The 20,306-nt window shown below is 39.6% G+C and overlaps 1 protein-coding gene across 1 annotated transcript in view; it reads right to left on the bottom strand.

The window, feature by feature from the left end:
- The window catches only part of ZZEF1 (zinc finger ZZ-type and EF-hand domain containing 1), a gene marked incomplete in the record, with an annotated part of 3,903,331 nt that overhangs the window by 774,401 nt on the left and 3,108,624 nt on the right, over positions 1-20,306 (bottom strand).

Below are 20,306 nucleotides of genomic sequence, written 5' to 3'. Positions count from 1 at the left end.
TTTTGATCTTACAAATAAAGAATATCTGAAAAATAAAGAAATGCGAATACACACTTCTGGACACTGGCCAAATAGAGAACACTTGCAGGTAAGCAAAATGACAACAGTTCAAATACATATTTACAGTAGATAAACATGAGTACTAAATACAGAAAAATGGAAGTGAAATAAAAGTGATTTAACCATAACAAATCTTTAAGAAGCGCACTCATCCTTGGTAACAGTTACAACTATATATTGCAGGCAGTAGGACTGCCTGGCACTCGGAGCTGCACAGGTTACCAAGTTCCCTCCCAGCCTCCCATAATGTACTTCATCTTGTTGATATTCAGTTCATCCTTGGTATGTAAATGTACTCCCATCCAATTCTTACAGAGACTTTCAAATCAAAGTTTCTGCAACAAAACTGGAATTTTTTTTCAACCTTTTGATGAATAAGTGGGTTGTTAGCTATAGTCTAAACTGACCACTGATGTTGGCTGTTAGACTGAGGGTTTTCATTTTACTCTTAGTGTGTTCACTGTAATACATTAAGGTAGAATAAAATGCCTGAAAATATACAGTCAGACTTGTGTTTTCATGTATGAATTCAGTTTCAAGGGAAGACAGCTCAGAAGAAAGGAAAATATAAGCATGAGAAGTGGAGAAATAACAGTTTTCAGGGAAAGCTACAGAATGTTCCTTTCACAAGGGAAAGATATGTGTACTTGCAATGGAATGCTGTATAAAGAATAGACAGTTAAGCACTGTGAGACACATACAACACAAGGCTTGAAAACCAAGTCTAAAGAGGCATGTAAAACATTACAGGGTTTTGGTATTATTAGGAAATACTTCAGACACAGTCAGTCAAGTTAGCTTTTGCACTGATATGCAAAAGGTCTTTACAGTACATACACTCGAGCCTGAGTATAGAAGCCAGGTTAAATATCCATACTATTCAGGAGAAAGAGACTTTTTCAGTTGATATTATTCAGAAGAATCAGAATACACGTGCAGAAACTTTGGATATATTTATCAGCACTGTTACTGTTACCCAGCATTCCAGAATTTCTAAATTCTGTTATATTGTTTATCAGCACTGTTATTGGAAACGGTATTTGGATATTGTTACACATCTAACAAATCATTTGTATCCTAACTACAGCGCGTAAAGACTTCATTCTGAAAAGTATAAATAAAGACTTGGTCGATAAAGGAGAGACTGGCACCTGCTCAACACAAGTTTGGGTAATTAACAGATAAAGGCATTCATTCCAGTCTCATTTCAGTTCAGTTAATTCCAGTATCCTACAGTCTTATCAATTCTTTCAATGGCAAGGCTACCATAGATGGGGGTCAACAGTTAAAGTAAGTCCCAAAACCCCATAGCAACCTTAACAGCAGTCAGATTACATGCATTCTATAGAATGGACTTCAGGGTAAAGTAAAAGCAGTCTCCAACACTTTTTTCCAGTCTATCAGTAACTACAGCAGAAGTGTTTCATAACAAATTTTTCAGCAGCACACCAGTGTTTTTCCAGACAAGAGACTGTGAACTCCATATAGAATAACGCCATAGTCAACACTAGAGTTACTCCTTACAGAGCAGACCTTTCAGTAAGACACCACTAATATTCCAGATGTGAACTTCACACAGAAAACACCCAGTGCAGACAACATACCTCTACATACAGTAATTGCAGCTGTTACAGATTGCAGAGCACCAGTGTTTATTCAAAACACTACTTCAGAAAAAGTCTCAAAGAACATCAACAGATCAGCAATACTTCAGAAAATCTACAAACTTCAGTAGTGTTCCTTCAGAACATAAGAAAACATTACCAGTTATCAGCAATGTACTTCACCATCTCCACAAACTTTCAAATGTCCAGTGCGATGTCACACAGTCAAGAAGCAAGAAAAAGTTTAAAAAGCTGCAGACAAGACACATTAATCAAAGTTACGCATGTACTTTTTAGCTAAATTAGCAGTAATTATCAGATAAGTTTAAATACATCAGTTAAATTACATTGTATAAATATGTCAAACAATACTGCTACAGAAAAGACAGCAGTAAATGTTTGGTTTAAATTAAAAACTGGGTAAAGCAGTCTAAAAAACTGCTTTCCAGAAATGTTCATTTAAAGTTAAAATTTATTAGTTCAGAAATGTTACATCTTTCCAGATGCAAAAGGGCTAAATCACAGAAGCACACTGCAACAGACTCACTATCTCATGATTTGCAGAATGAATCGGCTTCTGTCAGTATTTATTGCTTACAATCTTCAATCAGTGTAAATGCTACAGTATACACAATTCAAGATACAGAATTAAGTCATAGTAGAATTTCAAATACAAATGTTCACAACACAATAAATTCTAGTTTACATATAATTCAAAGTACAGAGATAAGTAGCAATATTGTAAATACAGATGTAAACACAGCCAACGTACATAACATGCACATTTCCTGACGAAGATAAAGCAAACATTTGCAATGTCTCAGGTTCACATTATTTCAAATACAGATGTTCAGAATGTCAAAAATTCTAGCTTTTCAGAAGCCAGTGCAAATATTGCACTGAAGGAGGATAACAGGGATCAGAGTGCAGATTTTGATCAGTCTACTAAACTAAACACCAGCATAGATAATATACAGATTTCAGAGCAAAGTAAAGAAGTTGATTGACTTCAGTAATTGGCTTAGTTTTTTGGTGTCATTCTAAGGGGGTGTGTTATATTTGTCAGCATGGAAAGAGACAGTCAACAAGATCACGCTGCTTTGCCAGGGATGGTCTGCACCTCTCCCCTCTAGGCTTTCGAAAATTAGCTAAAACACTGTCTTCCCCCATAGTGCCTTTTGTTAGGCAATGCCAAACTGAAAGCACTTCTAACATAGCAAATCAAAACCAAGAAAATCTAAAGGTATTACTGCTCAATGCTAGGAGTCTAAACAAAAAAAAAAACTCCACTCCCTAGAAGCTCTCTTTACCCTAGAGAATGCTGATGTCTGTGCAGTCACTGAGGCATAGTTTAAAGTAGTAGAAAGAAAACCAACAGTGCAAGGTTATAACGCCTTCCACACATTTAGGCCAGCTACTTTACAGGCAGGGAATTAAAGGTTGCAGTACCTCTATTTACATCAAAAATTAATATGCTTCAAAGTTGGTCAAACAGGACAATACACTTGAGCTGATCCATGTTCAAATCACCATAGGTAAAATCCAATATCACTTCCTTGCAAGCTGTAGGTCCCCCTCTATGACCCAGTAAATCCATACCATGTATTTAAACTTATTAGAAACACTAACCATCCAACCCAATACCATATTCATGGGTGACTTTAATTACCCAACTATTAACTGTGAATCCTATATAACACCAAATGTACATGCACAGAGATTCTTGAATTTTGTAAACAGTAAAAACAAAGTGAAAACTCCAGAAAAACTAGAGCATCCACTGAGTGACCTTCCAAACCTCTTGTATCAGAGGCACATGGGATATATGCAAATGATCCTTACGAACATCAGGTGTTTCAGCTAACTTGCGATTCTGAATGCCCATGACTTGTTTCATCATTTTAATGGACAATTTCAGGCCAATAAACCAAACACCACTAGCTGTGGATATGCATATTTCAGCCTTATGACCTCATCACCACAGCACAAGAAGAGTGTTTGACTAAGCATTAGAAACACAGGGCTGTTATACCCAGATGATGTCCATTATCATTAGGGTCACTGCAAAAATATCCCATACCTTCTCACTCATTGTTTTAGTTTGTTTTTTTTTTTAATTTTGTAAACACAAACTCCCTGGTGCAGACAGTCAATACACCAACTAGGTGTGCAACCATACTAGAGCTGGTCCTCATTAATATGGGAGACTACTGCACACCTTCCACTGTAATGTCTTCCCTGGTAAGGTCAGACCACAGAATAGTCTACTTTGGAGTAAAAATAAAATCTGGACCCCCAGCTAAACCTGAAATATTCAGGAACTATTCTAAGGCTAACCTCCTGCTATTAAGTGAGAGCCTGGCAACATTTCAAGCCCCCATAAACCCCGAGAATACTTCTAGCTATGCAGAACTGTTCACAAAAACCCTGTACAAGTATGTTAATAGCTGCACAGAGGCAGCTGTACCCACCAGGAAGTAGTACAGAACTCATAAAACAAGCCACCCTGGCGGAATCACAAAATCAATTGGCTGTATAACAGGAGGAAGACAATCATGCAAAAATTATGGGGTGCAGAATAAAAGCACTCTTATCAAACTAAATAAACAACTCAGAGGATAAATAAAGTATACCAAAGCCAAATTTCGGGTAAGTTTGGCCTCTGAGGCCAAGTACAACCACAAAGCAGTCTTTAGCTATGTCCAGAACCTCAAAGGCAATACACAATTGTGTGCAGAGCTCATTGTAAATGGAGCACCTACACTGAGCCAGAAAACATAGCAAACCTCCTGGCTGATAAATTCAGCTCCAACTTTACCCTTCTCTCTCCCTCAACCTTCCCTCAGAAAACATCATCAAATATAAATCCCTCTACTAACATTAGGGAACAGGTCCTGAATGTTCTTTCTAAGACCAAGAACACTGCATCAATGGGCCCAGACAGTATCCCAGTATGCTTTCTAAACAGCATGAAACATGACCTATCAGGGCATCTGGAAGTACTATTTAACTGTAGCCTCCAAACAGGCTCCATGCCTCATGAATGGAGAAAGACAACAATCATCTCTCTGCACAAAGGTGGGATGAATACAGACCCCGGAAACAACAGACCCATAAGTCTCACTAGTCTTATATGTAAAGCCATGGAAAGAATTATCATGGAGATGATCAACAGAGATACAGTAAACATCCAGACACTGGACCCAATCCAGTTTGGTTTTGTTAAGGACAGATCATGCCTACTCAACCTGGTGGGCTTCTTTGAGAAAGTCACCAAAGCAATGGGTGAGGGCAAAATTGTTCACACTGCCTACCTTGACCTGGCCAAGACATCTGAAAATACCCCACTTGGGTATTGTTGACAAACTCAAGAGGTTAGGTACAAACCCATAAGGCACCTGCTGGACAGCCAACTGTCTCACAGACAGGACCCAGGAAGTTAAAAATGGGGAGTCCACCTCTACAAAAAGGCCAGTCACAAGTGTAGTCCCTCAGGGATCAGTCCTTGGACCTCTCCTTTTTGGCATCTACTTCTCAGAAATGAAGACCAATGTCAGAGGTCTCTGGCTGACTAAATTTGCAGATGATTGCAAATTAGGAGCTGTCATTGAATCTCACACTGACACAAATGTTCTCCAGGAGGGGCAGACACAGATAAACAACTGGTGTCAGAGCCATGGACTAAAACTAAATGCCAAAAAATGCATAATAGTATCCTTTGGGAAGTCATCCATCCCTGGTAACTATCACATTGACAAAACACCCCTTACAGTTGACCCAGTAGTCAGGGGCTTAGAGACCCACACACAGATAGTAATCTACCCTTTAATCATCACTTGTCTACAGTAGTGAGGAGATCATTTTATTTTGCGCAACTTATAAAGAAAGATATGGCATCCAAGTCCAAGGAAGTCATTGTTCCAACTGTATTCGGCATTCATCAGACCTATCCATTGAGTACAATGCCCCCCTTTGATATGTACCTAACCAGGCATATCCAACAACTGGAACATCCACAGAGGTTCCTCACTAAAATAATACAAGGCGTAAGTAATATATCCTATGCAGACCGGCTCAAGGCCCTATCCCTGTATTCTGTCTCCTACAGGCTTTTGAGGGGAGATCTATGCCTGGCACACAGGGCATTGTCAGACCCCACTCTGATGGAACTCCTGCATATCCACAAAACAAACAGCACCAGAATTACCCATTCTAAAGACTTAAACCTTGTCTGGGATATAAACAGAACCTGATGGAGAGATAGATATGTATCCCAGAGACTACCCCGTCTATGGAACAGGCTCCCCATCGATGTGAAGAAGAGTTCCTGCCTAACCCAGTTCAAGTGAAACTTGGACAACTGAATGGGAAACCAGAAATTCATCACTGGTTTGGCACCTGTGTCTCTAATGGACAGAGGTAACCTGTAAATGGTTAATCTCCCAGGCCCATGCTTACACCTATCAAGGGTACCAGAACTTGTCAAAAATTTGGGATGCATGGCTAGGCTTAAAAAGGCTCTTGTGGTCATTAGCCTAGTAAACACCTATGAACCTATAAGACATGTACACTTTACTTCACGTCAGTGCTATTACTAGTGTTTTAGGGAAAATAAAGAAGAAAAGCATTCCATAGCTCAAGCCAGTGTTGTTGCTAGTTCTATAAAAAAGGATTTTTGGCTTATTTATATCAGGTGTGGAAGTTCCATACCAAACCATATTATTTATCTGTCATTGTTTAAAGTTAAAAGAAATGACAATATTTCATTGTCTATAGAAAATAAATTATGGACTAATGTGCTGATTAATACAAACAAATTAATTTTAGTTACAAATTCACCTACTAGAGGACACAAATGCAGTTTTGTCAGGGATTAAAGGGTCAAAGAGTTAACAGTTTGAAGTGCAACAGCTCCATACTAGGTGTGGACATGCCATCAGAGTTGCAGGTTGTTTCAGACTTCAGTAACAAGATTTTATGGAAAAATAAAAATGCTATAGAATGTATAGCAGTGCACACAGATGACACTTGTAAGAATCTGCATGCAGTATGTTTTGCAAATGTACAGAATTTAAAGAACTGGTTATGACAGGCACATACAGATTTATAGGTTAAAGATAAAATAAATTCTAGATCAGCTGACACAGCTGAAGTGCTCAAAAAGACATATTAGGTATGGCCAGTCAGATAAAAAGGGTCACAGTTCATATAGGGGAAAGCAGAAATAACAGTCAAGTCATTTTGCAGAATAAAGGGTTTACAATTACAGATTTGGCAAATTAATTTTTTTGGGTTCAGGCGCCTAGGCAGTGAGAAATGTTCCTGTGGTACATTTGACTGGGGACACATGGCTGAAGTGACATTCAGCTGTAGTGAAATATGGCTGTTTGCAAATTCCCTTTGGGCAAAGAGAAGAATGTGTTGACATGCCCACAACTTCAATAACCAAATGCACAGGGGGAAAACAATGTCCATGGTCCCCAAGGGAGCATGAGACAGCAAGCAGTATGGCAGGCATCAGTAGCAGGCTGGCCAGAGGGCAAGTCAGTGGCAGTAAAAATGCAGTGCACAATGAGCAGTGCCTTTATAATCAGTGTGTATGGGCCACTACCCCCTTCACAGGGTCTAGGAAACATTACCTAAAACACATACTGGAGCATAAATGTGACTAAGGTAGCCTGCAAGATTTCCTCCACAATGTAGCACAGTTCTGCATGTTGTAGTTACATATGTATGTACTGCAAACGGAGCACAACACTCATTACATCTTCTGTCCCTATGCGTTTGGTTATTAAAGCTGTAGGCATGGCAGTGTGTGCTTCTCTTTGCCCACAGGGAATTTGGAAACAGCTATATTTCTCTGCAGCTAATTGTCACTTCAGCTATGTGTCCCCAGTCAAATGTACCACAGGGAAATGTCTCACTGCCTAGGCGCCTGAACCCAATTTTTTTGTGTTGTTTGTTATTGTTTTGTTTAGCAGAAAATGTTAAGACCTTTGTATTATGGTAGTAAAGTGTTGCAATGCATTAATAATATCGTGGTACAGACAGAGACAAAAAGCATTCACATATATTATTAGTTATATACTTACCATAACTTGATATCTGTTCTCTTCTTTCATTCTTCCTCATGTATGGGTTACAAATCTGACCCTCAAAGGTGGACATGGACCTAGTTGAGTGGGCCTTAGGAGGACGAGGTAGCTGTAATCCATCCTTGGTATAAATCAAGGTTATGCAGTCTGTTACCCATTTAGCAAGAGTAACTTTTGAGAAGGCCTGACCTAGAGGGCTAGGGGCGAAGGACACAAACTGTTCTGACTTCCAAAAGGATTTTGTCCTGCGCAGGCAAAAAAGTAACTGCCTGTGAAATTGAAGCAGATGAAACAAATGTTCTCTGTCATTTGAAAAATTTGGGAAGAAAATTGGTAGGTGAATGGTCTGGTTGAGGCTGGACTATGTAGCTACCTTTGGCATGAAAGAGGGACAAGTACGAGGGGAAACCCTATCTTTGTGGAACATAATGTAGGAAGGCTTAGAGGACAGAGTCTGAATCTCCCAGATTCTCCTTGCTGAAGTGATGGAAATGAGAAAGACAGTCTTCCATGAAAGAAACTAAATCATAGTCACTGGCTGGTTCAAAAGGGTTTTGGGTTAAACCTTGCAAGACCACTGTGACATCCTATGGTGGTGAAGGATCTTTAACTGGAGGCCTGAGGAGAAAAATCATTTTCAAGAAGGCCTTGCATAGATTAGAAGTTGCTGGGAAATTGAAAGCATCTCCAGAATGAAAGTTAGACATGTCTGCCAAATTAAGTTTAAAGGTAGAAAGGTTGGTTCCTTCTTTAAAGAGAGATGCCAGGAAGAGAAGGATAGCTGAAATAGGTGCAAAGAAGGGGGTAGTAAATGCTCTCGTTAGAAGCCCAGAACGCAAATCTCTTCCATTTACTTCCATAATCTTTATTGGTCGCTGTTTTTTGCGAGGCTAAAATAATATCTTGGATGGGAGAAGCAAGCCTGAACCTTCGAACAATCACTGGAAGTGGGAAACAAAATGGTCAATATGAGGGATATCAGATTGGGGTGCAAACCCTCTATTCAGTGACAAGGCAGGTCCTGTATGGGTTCCAGAATCCATGGAGGATAATTCAGATGAGACCATAGGAAGGGGAACCAAATGTGACAAAGCCAATAGGGGGGCAATGAGGATTACCAAGGACTTCAGATGCTTCCCTTTTTCGAGAAACTTTGGGATCAAGGGTAGAGGAGGCGGGGGACTAATTGTGAACTGGAACGTCCCACGGGGACTCCCCTGGAGGGGGGATCAGACTGAAATAGTTGCTGCACTTGTTCTGGGGGGATGCAAACAGGTCACAACAAGGTTGGCCCAAATGGCTGAAGATCGAGTCTACTACTGATTGATTGAAGGCCCACTTGAAAGGGGTCAGAATGGACCTACTGAGCTTGTCTGCCAGGGCTTTGGATTTCTCCGGTATGTGACTTGCAAGCAGAAAATGGTCAGAAGACATTGCCCATTCCTAAACTCTCATGGCCTCTCTGCACAGCAGGTAAGAGGGAGGTCCTCCTTGTTTGTTGATGTACCACACCACTGACATGTTGTGTGTGTGAATCACAATCGTTCCTAGAGAGAGAACATCCTGAAAGGCTTGCAACGTGAGAAGGACTGCTCTCATAGCCACCCTTAGGCATGTTGAATGAATACAGGAAAAAAATGAAGAGTAAGACAAACTGTGGGAAAAAGGAAGAAAGAGATAAGCTGGATGGTGTAGGTAGAGCAGGATGGGGTCACCAAATTGTGTGTAGGGTACTGTGGAGCCCTTTTGCCTAGGGCACCATTTGACCTAAGACCACCCCTGACTGCTCTCATCTCCAGAATGCTGATATGCAGTCGGGTATCTGTGTGAGACCATGTGCCTTGGACCATCTTTCTCTTGTAATGCCCCCCCACCCCAACTGGGAAGCATACATGGTTACTGTGGCTGAGGGGGAGGGAAGAAGGAAGGGTCTGCCTAATATCAGGTCATCTGACATCACCTACCATTGTAGATGTTTTCTACAAAACAAAGTTAGCTTGATAGGAACAGACAGATGCTGGCAGACTATAGACCACTGAACAGCCAGGGTCCATTAAATGAATAATTTAAAACACCTTGCAAGCGGGACTAATGGGATGACAGCTAGCATAGATCCTAGAGCCTGAAGTATCAGCCTTGCCAGGAGGGAAGCTCAGTTTAAAACGGCTCCGACATGATCTCTCAAAGTCCGAATGCGATGAGGAGGAAAAGCCACAATCTGGTTCACTGTGTCCAAGGTAGCTGCAATGAATTCTAAACTCTGCAAGAGGAATAGGTTGATTTACAATAATCCCAAAATGACTGGCAAGGTTGAAGACATAATCCTTAACCTGTAGTAGCTAATGGCTGGTTGGGGCAGTAAAGAGCCAGTCACCCAGATAAGGAAACACCCGGAATCCGTGCAGTCTCAGGTGAGCTGTGACTACTGCCATGCATTTGGTAAACACTCTCGGGTCTGTGGTGAGTCCAAAGGGCAGACCTCTAAACTGAAAGCTGGAAGCACATATGACTTCTGGAGCGTCTGTCTATTTTGATGTGACAGTACACATCCTTCAAGTCCACTGAGCATATTCAATCATTCTTCTTCAGCAGCGTTAGAATGGACTGAACCATCACCATTCAAACTTCACTTTCTTTACAAACAAATTTAGTTTGCTTAGATCCAAAATGGATTGCAGGTCCCTGGTTTTCTTTGGCACTAAAAAGAAGTGAGAGCTAGTTATGAATCTTTTGTTCAGTTGGGACCTATTGGATGACTCTTTTTTGCAGTAGATTTAGAACTTCTGCTACTGTGAACTCCCTCTAACTGGGTAGAACATTGGGGAGTCTCTCTCTGGCCTCTCTGGAGGAGAAAGGAAAAAGGGAATAGCATATCCTGTGGATATTAATTTTAGCACCCAGCTGTTTTGCGTTATAATGGTCAAGGCAGTAGGGTGCAGTGAAAAAGGACCCCTGACTGCCTCCAGAGATGAGAAGTTGGGCAATGCTCTAGAAGCGCTGATAGGGCCTATCAGAGAAAGGTTCCCTGAAGCCCTGATTCTGTGGATCCCCTCTGCCCTTGGGGCAGTATCTCCCATTGAAACTTCCTCCTCTGCCTTTAGAGGAAGGATCTCCACATTGATCTTGGGAAGACCCCTGAGATTTCCGGAACCAGCTTTTCTTCCCACTGTGCTGGTTTTTAGAAAAGGTGCACTGTGGAGTTGAGAACCTGACCCCGATGCCAGATAAGGTCTTTCCTTCTTGCTCACTACGGGTTAGGGTATCTCTGACTGATAGACCAAAAAGTGAGGGACCCATCAAAAGGAGCACTGACAAAGGATACCTTAAAGGGTTCCACAAAATTGCAAAGCCTCATGATGTCTCTGAACAGCAATGCCAGGGCTGGCTGCCCGTGAGGTACCCTCTGTGGAATGGGAGATCAGCCTCATGGAAGAATTTGATAAAGACGAAAGAGTGGTCAGTCGAGGGGAAACCTTCTTGAAGTTCTCCACCGACATGATCTCTGCCAGAGAGTCTGATAGTTCCTTCAGCAGTTCCCTCTGAAATCAAGTAAACTGTGCCAGATAAATTCAATGCTCTCAGTGAGACGGTGGCAGAGGCATACTGCTTACCAAACCTGTCCATTGCTCTGGACTCCCCATTTAGGGGATGGATAATGGAGCTCTGGTAGGCTAGCTGCTGCCACGACCATGGCATCCACTGGAATACCCTTGGTCCAATAATGTCTGTCCTTGGGGGGAGAAAAGAATTTGTCCAGATTCTTAGGAATTGGTTCGATAAAGTTTGGTTCCTTCCAGGCCCAGCTGAACACCAAATTGATGAGCTCGTCCACCAGGGGAACCACTCAGGATGTAGATGGGCCCGTCCCAAAGGCCTCCAAAAACATGGATTCCTCCGAGGACGGAGGTTGGGCTGACCAACCACCTCTTTGCCTTAGGATCTCTAGAAGGTCTCCAAAGGAGACATCCTCCGTTGGTGATCTAGGGGATCCTTCCCCTTCATCAAAGTCTGTGTCTTTGGTGATGAACTCCAAGGGGGAGTCAATGTGCCTCCTTTTTCACATCATCACATGAGGGATCTCTTCTGCAGGATGTTTAGGGGAGTTCTTGGAATAGGAGGGGACTCCCTCTGGGTGAAGTGTTTGGAGGTCAGTCTGGACGGGATAACTATGGACAAGAAAGACATGCTCAAGTCTGTGAGCCAAGGGGAGTCAACAGGAGGCATCGTAGATCAAAGAGACCAGATCCCTATGGCTAGAGAAGGCCCTTTCTACAACATGGACTGCCAAGAGGCCTGGTGAATCCCTCCTTATCGAAGCCGAGGCTATGAAAGAAGAGAGCTGGGATCCCTGAGCCCTGGGATCCAGGCAGAATAGGACCCGAACTGTCCAGCCCCGAAGCACCGAGGGGAAGAGATGGCTCTGACATGGTTGGAGCCTAGCTCCTCCCCCCAGATCTGATAGGGACATCCCAGATCTGAGGCCCTTTGCGCTCTTAGAACAACGGAGCCGAGGAGGTCAAGGCAATGGTCAGAGTGGAAGAAGGCAAGCGCCTCACACTCGACCCAGGATCTCTCTGTTGGCTACGATCCCAGGACTCTGATACCAAGGGACAGATCAGAGGAGGAGACTGAGCTTGGAGAGAGACACTTGCATAACCCATAGGGGACAGCGTGGAGAAGACCCCCTAGCTGGATCGGTGTCTTAAGAATCTTCCTAATCATCCTGTCCACATCAGCCTCCGAAAGACTTCTAGAAGACATGATTGAAGCCACTAACGGGACCTTGAGTGCCTAGGTGTCTGCTGCAGCCCGAGCGAAGGGGCTGAATCAATGACCACCACTGGCATGAGACCCATGGTTGTTGGATATGAGATGGCAGGAGCAGCTTCTGGAGAACTCAAAATTAGGAATGTACTGGATGGATCCGAAGACTGCTCCAGATCCGCCGAAGCTGAAATGGGTCTAGGATCCAAACTTGTCAGATCCAAAGGCCTCGGAACCTTGGAGGTTGGCTCTGAAGATGCCCTTGAGGGCATATGATGGTGCTTCTTGGAGTGGGAGGACCCTGCCACACTCTTAGAGGGGGTTTGAGCCCCTGGAGAGGAACTAGAAGTGGGCAAAAGGCCCTTTAGAATCAGCTTGTGTCTGCAGTCAGCTATAGCCCTAGAAATGAAGCTCTCACAAACACAGCAGGCCGACTGCAGATGCTCTGGACCCAGACAATATATGCACAAGGAATGGGCATCAGAATGTAGGAACTTACAGCCGCATTTTGAGCACCTTTTAAATCCAGAGGGTTTCTCAGCCATGATACAAGCACCACACAAGAAAGGAATGGCAAGACAAAACTGCCGATCCAGAAAAAGAAACTAAAGACCAACTCACACAACAATAATTATCCTAAATAAAACACCATCACTACTTATTAATTTTTCTATTTATTACAAAAAAAAAACAAGAGAAGAAAGGGAAGGACAGCTCACTAATGGCCACACTAGAAGACTGGCAAAGGTAAGAACAAACTCCTATTCCAGTAAAAGGGAGGGCTACGTCACAAACAATAATGGGAAGGGAGGGGAGGAAATGTAAGGCTAGCGTGATTGAAGAAAAAAGCACTTATCTGAGGAAAAAGACAAGAAGTCTATGATAAACTTGTTCGAGACTCAGTGACCACATCTGATCCAGTTGGCAACAAACGAAATCTGAGGGGGTTAGTGGGGTATGGTGCATTGTGGGATGTGGAAGCAGCTCGAGACTTGGATCCTAGTCTGAAGAAATGGGGCCCAGCCAGATCCAAAGGTCAGATCTGTAACCCATATATGAGTATAGGAATGAAATAGATAACATCAGACATGATGTTTTGCTAGTTTATAGAATGCAAAATTTCAAGTCAATGCTAAATTTTAAAAGAGACAGTACAGTCAAAAGTACAGATCCCATGCAAGAAGAGTGCATTGTAAATACTGTGTGTCATTAAAGCCACAGGTTCAACTCCTGTGTTATACTTGTACAAATGGCAGACAAGTTAAGATCCACAATTAGATCAGTTCAACTCTAGTAATAAATGTGTCTATGTAAACTGTTCAAGATTGTATATATTTCATGTAGAAAGTGCAGTTTATCAGATTACAGGACATCTCAGCAAGCTGAAACAAAGACAGTACTGTATGCCATAAAACAGTATGATAAAGATAATTTAATACCCTTGGTGACAGTTTATGCAGTTAAAATTCTTACTATTTATCCAAGAAAATTGTAGACAGTAATGATAAATCCTTGCAGCATTCAGTAGTACTGAAAAAATTAAATGATGTCAGCTAAAGAAACAGCTACATTAAGATAGTGGGTGGAAATGTATGTTACAACCTGAGGGTCACAGAGTAAACAGATTAATTTTACACAGGTGCAGAAATGCAAAAAGTGCTGAAATATTAACACAGTGTTAGATTACTACTTTAGTTTCATTTGAGGCTATGACAAGAAAAAACAATGCCTCTGATGTTTCTGTTTGATTTAATAATAAAGTTACAGCCGTTCCGTTTCACTGTAGTACATTATCAGTTTAATTACAGACTTACAAGAATTTATGTTCATTTCATGCAGAAAAATGTAAATGAAGTCAGGGCAACAAGCAATGCTATCAGTTTATAGTTGTTAAAACTGCAAATGTTATTTTAAGAACTTGATACGTTTTTTTTCTGCTCTGTAACTATTGCTAAATAATTTCCCGGTTGATTGCACAGTTTAATTTTAAATACAGTCGAAAACGTCAGTCACTCAACCTTGCACAAGAGATGGAAAAGGGGAGGTTTGGAAGGCCTAAAACACAAAAAAGGACACCAAAACAGCTTCCATTACTTCAGCAGTAACTGCGACAATGTAGAATAAGGCCTAAACTTGACAAAAGCTGTGGTGCACAAGTAGATTATCTACAGAAAAACTGTGTGCAACAGATGTGCATTTATGCAAATTGGCGTTTAAAGCAAGCATGTAAATTTTCTCATGTTTTCAGACAGTTGTAACAGTACTAGTTTTCAGTTTATGTTTTTATCTATGTTCAGACAATAGTGAGAAAGAAAGGTAGTAATAGTTTAGTTTCCAGAAAATAATATTTACCAGGCTTGAGTTATACTTTTATCTGTGTTTAGGCAATACTGGCAAAATACATTCCTTCAGTATTAGTTTAGTTAGTTTCCAGAATATACATAGCTATTTTAAATGCCCAGTATAAATATGTATCACTTTAATGTAAATTTCAGTCAAGGTTCAGAACATGACATTCATACTCAGTTATGCATTCAATACTGTATATTCCAGTCAAACTTCAGAATATAACATTAATGCAAATTTCAGTCAAGTTTCAGAATATGACATTCATACTCAGTTATGAGTTCAGTATAGTACATCTCAGTCAGATTTCCGTTACATTACAACATGCAATTACATCACATTTCACATGATTCAGTCATTAGTGTAAGGGTAAAGTGACAAAATTATTTGTAACAGGCTTATTAAAATAAGTTATCTACAAAATAGGTAGTAATAATTATTTAATATATTCAAGGCATAACAGGGCAGGCTTAATTTGTTAACTTACAGATTATAGTGCACTTTACATAATTATTGTACATTAGACAAAGTTAAAAGGACACCGACAGTATGCAAAGGTACAGCGCTGAAATATAGAAAGCATAGGTTTTAGCAAACTATTACATCTCATAAATATTTACAATATATTTAAGACACAAATTTAAAAGGCAGACAACTATTACATCACACAGAAATTAAAAAAAGATAAATAGAATTATTAACATATCTAGCTGAAAATTTTCAGAAACAAGTTAATACAGTATATGGTAATTATGCTTCTTGACCAGTTATAAAAGTATCCCTCTAGTGCTGTTTTCAATTAGTCTTCAGAAAATAGCCATCGTGCTTGATAGGCTATATAATGAAAAAGGAAATGGACTAAACAGTACACTTTGAGAATTTCAATCTATGGGCAACAGGGAAAGGTTTCACTTGCTAAAAGAGAGACACATCATGGTATAATAAAGCACCAGTGCAAAAGGTAGAAAACATAGTCAATAGACAGTGTAATTTTACCACTACAGCATACAGATAGGGAAGAAAAATAGGCAGGGTTAACAGTTCATACTCTGATTAACTTAACTGAAGACACACAGAGACAGGATGAGGATGTCTATGGCATTTTCTCCATGCTGTTTCTGGAATAGCAGGGTTGAAAGAATTACCTGGCCTAATCAGTTTAAAAAAAAACAGAATTAAAATACACTGACTTTCAGAATAATGTGCAGGTTTTAGATATATCACACATACATCAGAACTTGACTCTAAAGACTATGGATCTAGGTAATAGTGTAATCGCTGCATCAGATACATTTCCTGCATATGGAGCTGTTAAAGCGGTTTGGAATTACGTAAATTAGCTAAATTGCTGGCAGTATTAGCTAGTAGCACCGTTGAGACCATAAATGACTTCACTATTTATCAAGACACATCTACAGATTATGAGTGAGGTGACACAAAGCCTGTATAATCAAACCCGATTACAGTAGTACCTTAAATGATGATATCTCTGTCATGTCTTTTACCACTGTATAAATAACACATGTCTATGTTTTTTTATGTACTGTTACTATGTGTGGAGCTTTTCTCCCCAGGTCTCTGCTGAAAATGACTTCTGTCCAATTGGACTTTTCCAGTAAACAAATGTAAAAATAAATAAAATAAAAATACTTGGCAATACAGATATCAGGTAACTATAAAAGAAGGTCTAAACTTTTGTCAGGGACATCAGGGGGAGTTGTTGGACTGAGGGTTTTCACTTTATTCTTAGTGAGTTCACTGTAGTACACTGAGGTAGAATAATAAGCCTGAAAATATATAGTCATATTTGTGTATTCAATGTATGAATTCAGATTCAGGGAAAGACAGTTCAGCAGAAAGGAAAAGATAATCTTGCTGGCTAAGCATGAGATTTTCAAAAACGTTTTTCAGGGAAAGCTACAGAATGTTCGTTTATCAAGGGAAACATTTGTGTACTTGCAATGGAATGGTAAATAAAGGATAGACAGGCACAGTGAGACACATGCAACACAAGGCTTGGAAACCAAGGCTAAAGAGGAGTGTAAAACAGAGGGTTTTCATATTATTAGGAAATAACTTCAGACATGGTTAGTGCAGTCAGACAAGTTAGCTTTTGGTCTGATATGCAAAAGGTCTTTACAGTACAGACACTCGAGCCTGAGTACAGAAGTCAGGTCAAATGTCCACACTATTCAGGAAGAAAAGACTTGCTTCAGTTGATATTATTCAGAAGAGTCAGAATATACAAGCAGAAACTTTGGATATATTTATCAACACTGTTACTGTTACCCAGCATTCCAGAATTTCTACAGACTTAGATTATTTATCAGTACTGTTATTGAAGACAGTATTTGAATATTGTTAACATCTAATAAAGCAGTTATATCTGAACTACAGCGTGTGCAGAATTCATTCTGAAAAGTACAAAATGACTTTCCCATAAAGTACAGACTGGCACCTGTTCAGCACAAGTTTTGATAACTAACAAATAAAGACATTCATTCTAGTCTCATTTCAGTTAATTCCAGTATACTACAGTCTTATCAATTCTTTCACTGATATCTATGAAGGAACTGATCTCTGATGGGGTTTGTCTATGAGGTGGTTAACCTTTAAAAGGGCTTAATGACAAGCTCAGAGAAAGGGCAAAACATGACATATATGCAGCTTGTGGGGTTTGTCTTTACCAGCCTGAATGTACTAGTAAAGACTTAAAAAAAGAAAGTCATGGGCATTTACAGGCCCTGCAACTAAAACAATGGTATGTCCTTAAGGGGTCATTTGCATATATCTCATGTGTTTCCACTTATAGACCACATAAGTTAGGTACTAAATAACACACAAATGTTGGATATGGCACTTGGCCAATTTTTGCCAAATACCAAATTTGTTGCAGCAAAGTTACAGGCTACATATGGCACAACAATGGCAGGCCTAAGTTTTCTGCTGTTAGCAGCAGTGCTGTGAGCTGCAGAAAGAAAAGGCAAGGCTTGCAATTGAAAAGAACACAAAATTTAAGAGTCTGATATGATTTCTTGACAGCACTTAGCTGACATTACTGAACAACCAGACATCTGAATTTGTGACCAGCTTCTTCTACAGTATTTTGGGTGAAGGGTAAGAAGGCCAAGGATGATGCAAATTTCAGAGCTTGAACAAGTGTGTGATGTCTCAGTGATGACTCAAACTGACATATGGACTCTGTTAGCTCATGAGATGCAGAGCCTGAAGTCTGGGCCTAGGACTTCATGGTCTTAGATGTCTGCATAGATACAGGATTGGCAATCACTGCCTGTCTGCTGATAACTGCAGAGTGAAGGACTGGGGGAGAGAAAACTTTCTGAAGATGACCTGTTGTTGTTTCCTAGCCAGGAAACAACCTATATAACCTAAGGGTTACTGTAACAGTTGAATGATAAACATACTGCTTGTAACATTCGTGTATGTCTAAATTCTCACATAACAATGATGAACTGGAAAACTGAATCATAAAGAGCTGATCGCAGCCAGAGAGGAAGAGGAAAGCCTAAAGACATCAGAGTGCCAAATAATCTGAATACACATGGTATACAATCCTACAGGTTACTGAAACAGAACCATAGCTTCTCAGATCAGACAGTCAAAGAAGGCATTATATAAATTGCCATTTTTATTTCTTTATTTGTGTTTGTTAATCAAGTAAGCGGGCTGATTTTTGGACCCTTTTCAACCATGTGCAGGGCACAATCGCAATTACAGACAAACTACAAATTACAAACGATAACAAACATTCAGTCAATGTCTCAGCAGGTATACTTGCCATTTATGCTGGAATATTAGAAAAATGTGGGTTCTTTTCCCACACCAGGTGCTTGGATTATTTTTCTAATATGGACACTACAGTACAGCATAATACAATGCTTCATTCAGATGGATGTAAAATGTCCCATGTCCCTTATCGAAAAAGTACAGCTGTATAAGTAAACTTAACATCAGATGTTCAAATAATCATTGCTACAGTAGCCTTAGCTATACCTGTTACATCCTACTCAGGATACAACCCATAAAGCTTAGGCTACTGCAGCAGTGATCAATATGATTAACATAAGTAAGGATAAGTTATTAAAATCATCCTGCCACTTACAACTGATAACAAATAAATTTAAACTGTATACATATTATTATATTTACATGGAAACACAAAAAAATTCAAAAAACAAATTTCATATTATGTACCACCATTTTTGCAATAACCACATTTTTTTAAATGATTGCTTCATATGCTATGCTTTGATAAACAAAATTTCTTCCGTCTTTCCTTTCCATATATGCCATAAGCAAAAGCTGAAAAATTTAACATTCACTTCAACTTCTTACACTTTACATTTTGTTTTAAATTTCCATACAGTATAACCTCCACATCAAATTCTGTCAATATATTTTCCACAAAATTCTACAAGCTTCTAACCAAAAAATGTTATTCTTTTAAATTCTAAGACAGCACTTTTTTTCTTCAACTTGATATGCATCACATCTCTCTCTCTCTCTCATTTACATTTCATTAACTATGTAACAGGTAAATTATTCAGCATCAAGTATCACCTGAAATCAATCTACTTTACTGCTTTCTTAAACCAGCCTAACCTGCACTTTTAATTCAAACTGCAATATATTACCATGTATAACAGCTCTATACCAGGTTTCCTTTCCTGAGGAATATTCCCAATATTGTAATTTCCATAAATTACACTATTAGGAACATTGTAGTTTCCACAAATTAATCTTATGTCAGTATTCATTAAGTTCTCCATCAAACACAATTTTAATTTTTACTTTTTTGCATTTCATACATTTCCAAATGTCTGTTGCATGTTTCTTTCATTAATCTACTAAAAAAATTACATAGTGTCACACTTAATTTTCTATTAGAACCAAAAACGAATTAAATGATAAGAAAACAATCAGGTTTAACAATCTTACACCACCATTTTCTTTCAAGTTAGACAGGACCTTTCTTCTGCCTAGAACCCAAATTATAGAACATACTAGGTTTAACATGATTAACGTGATACAACAGTATATTCCACAGTAAAAATACAAGGGACAACTTTTCTACTTTTGTTTATAGTGATTATTGCTGTTGTATTAGCTACCGTACTACTATTTATAACTTTTAATAATGTGTTATATAGTCTCTATTTTTAGACTGTATTTTTTTAAATGTAAACCAATTCACCCACAATATGTCTAAAAATGGTCAGTTTTGACCAGTGCACTACCCAATAAGCAAAAAATACAACTAAATTATAACTGAGATTCTTTCAGTCAGTGAATCTATAAACTCTTGTCAAATAATTTTCTTCCTCTCTTTGTTTGTAAATGCATATTTCCCCCACTACCTTGTAAGCATCAGCCCTCTGGTGGCCAACTGTCTCTCTTGTTGCCCATCACCAGGAAA

Source organism: Protopterus annectens, chromosome 9.part0 (genome assembly GCF_019279795.1).
Source record: "Protopterus annectens isolate FY-2018-M chromosome 9.part0, PAN1.0, whole genome shotgun sequence".
NCBI lineage: Eukaryota > Metazoa > Chordata > Ceratodontiformes > Protopteridae > Protopterus > Protopterus annectens.
This window is presented reverse-complemented; position numbering and strand designations above follow the sequence as displayed.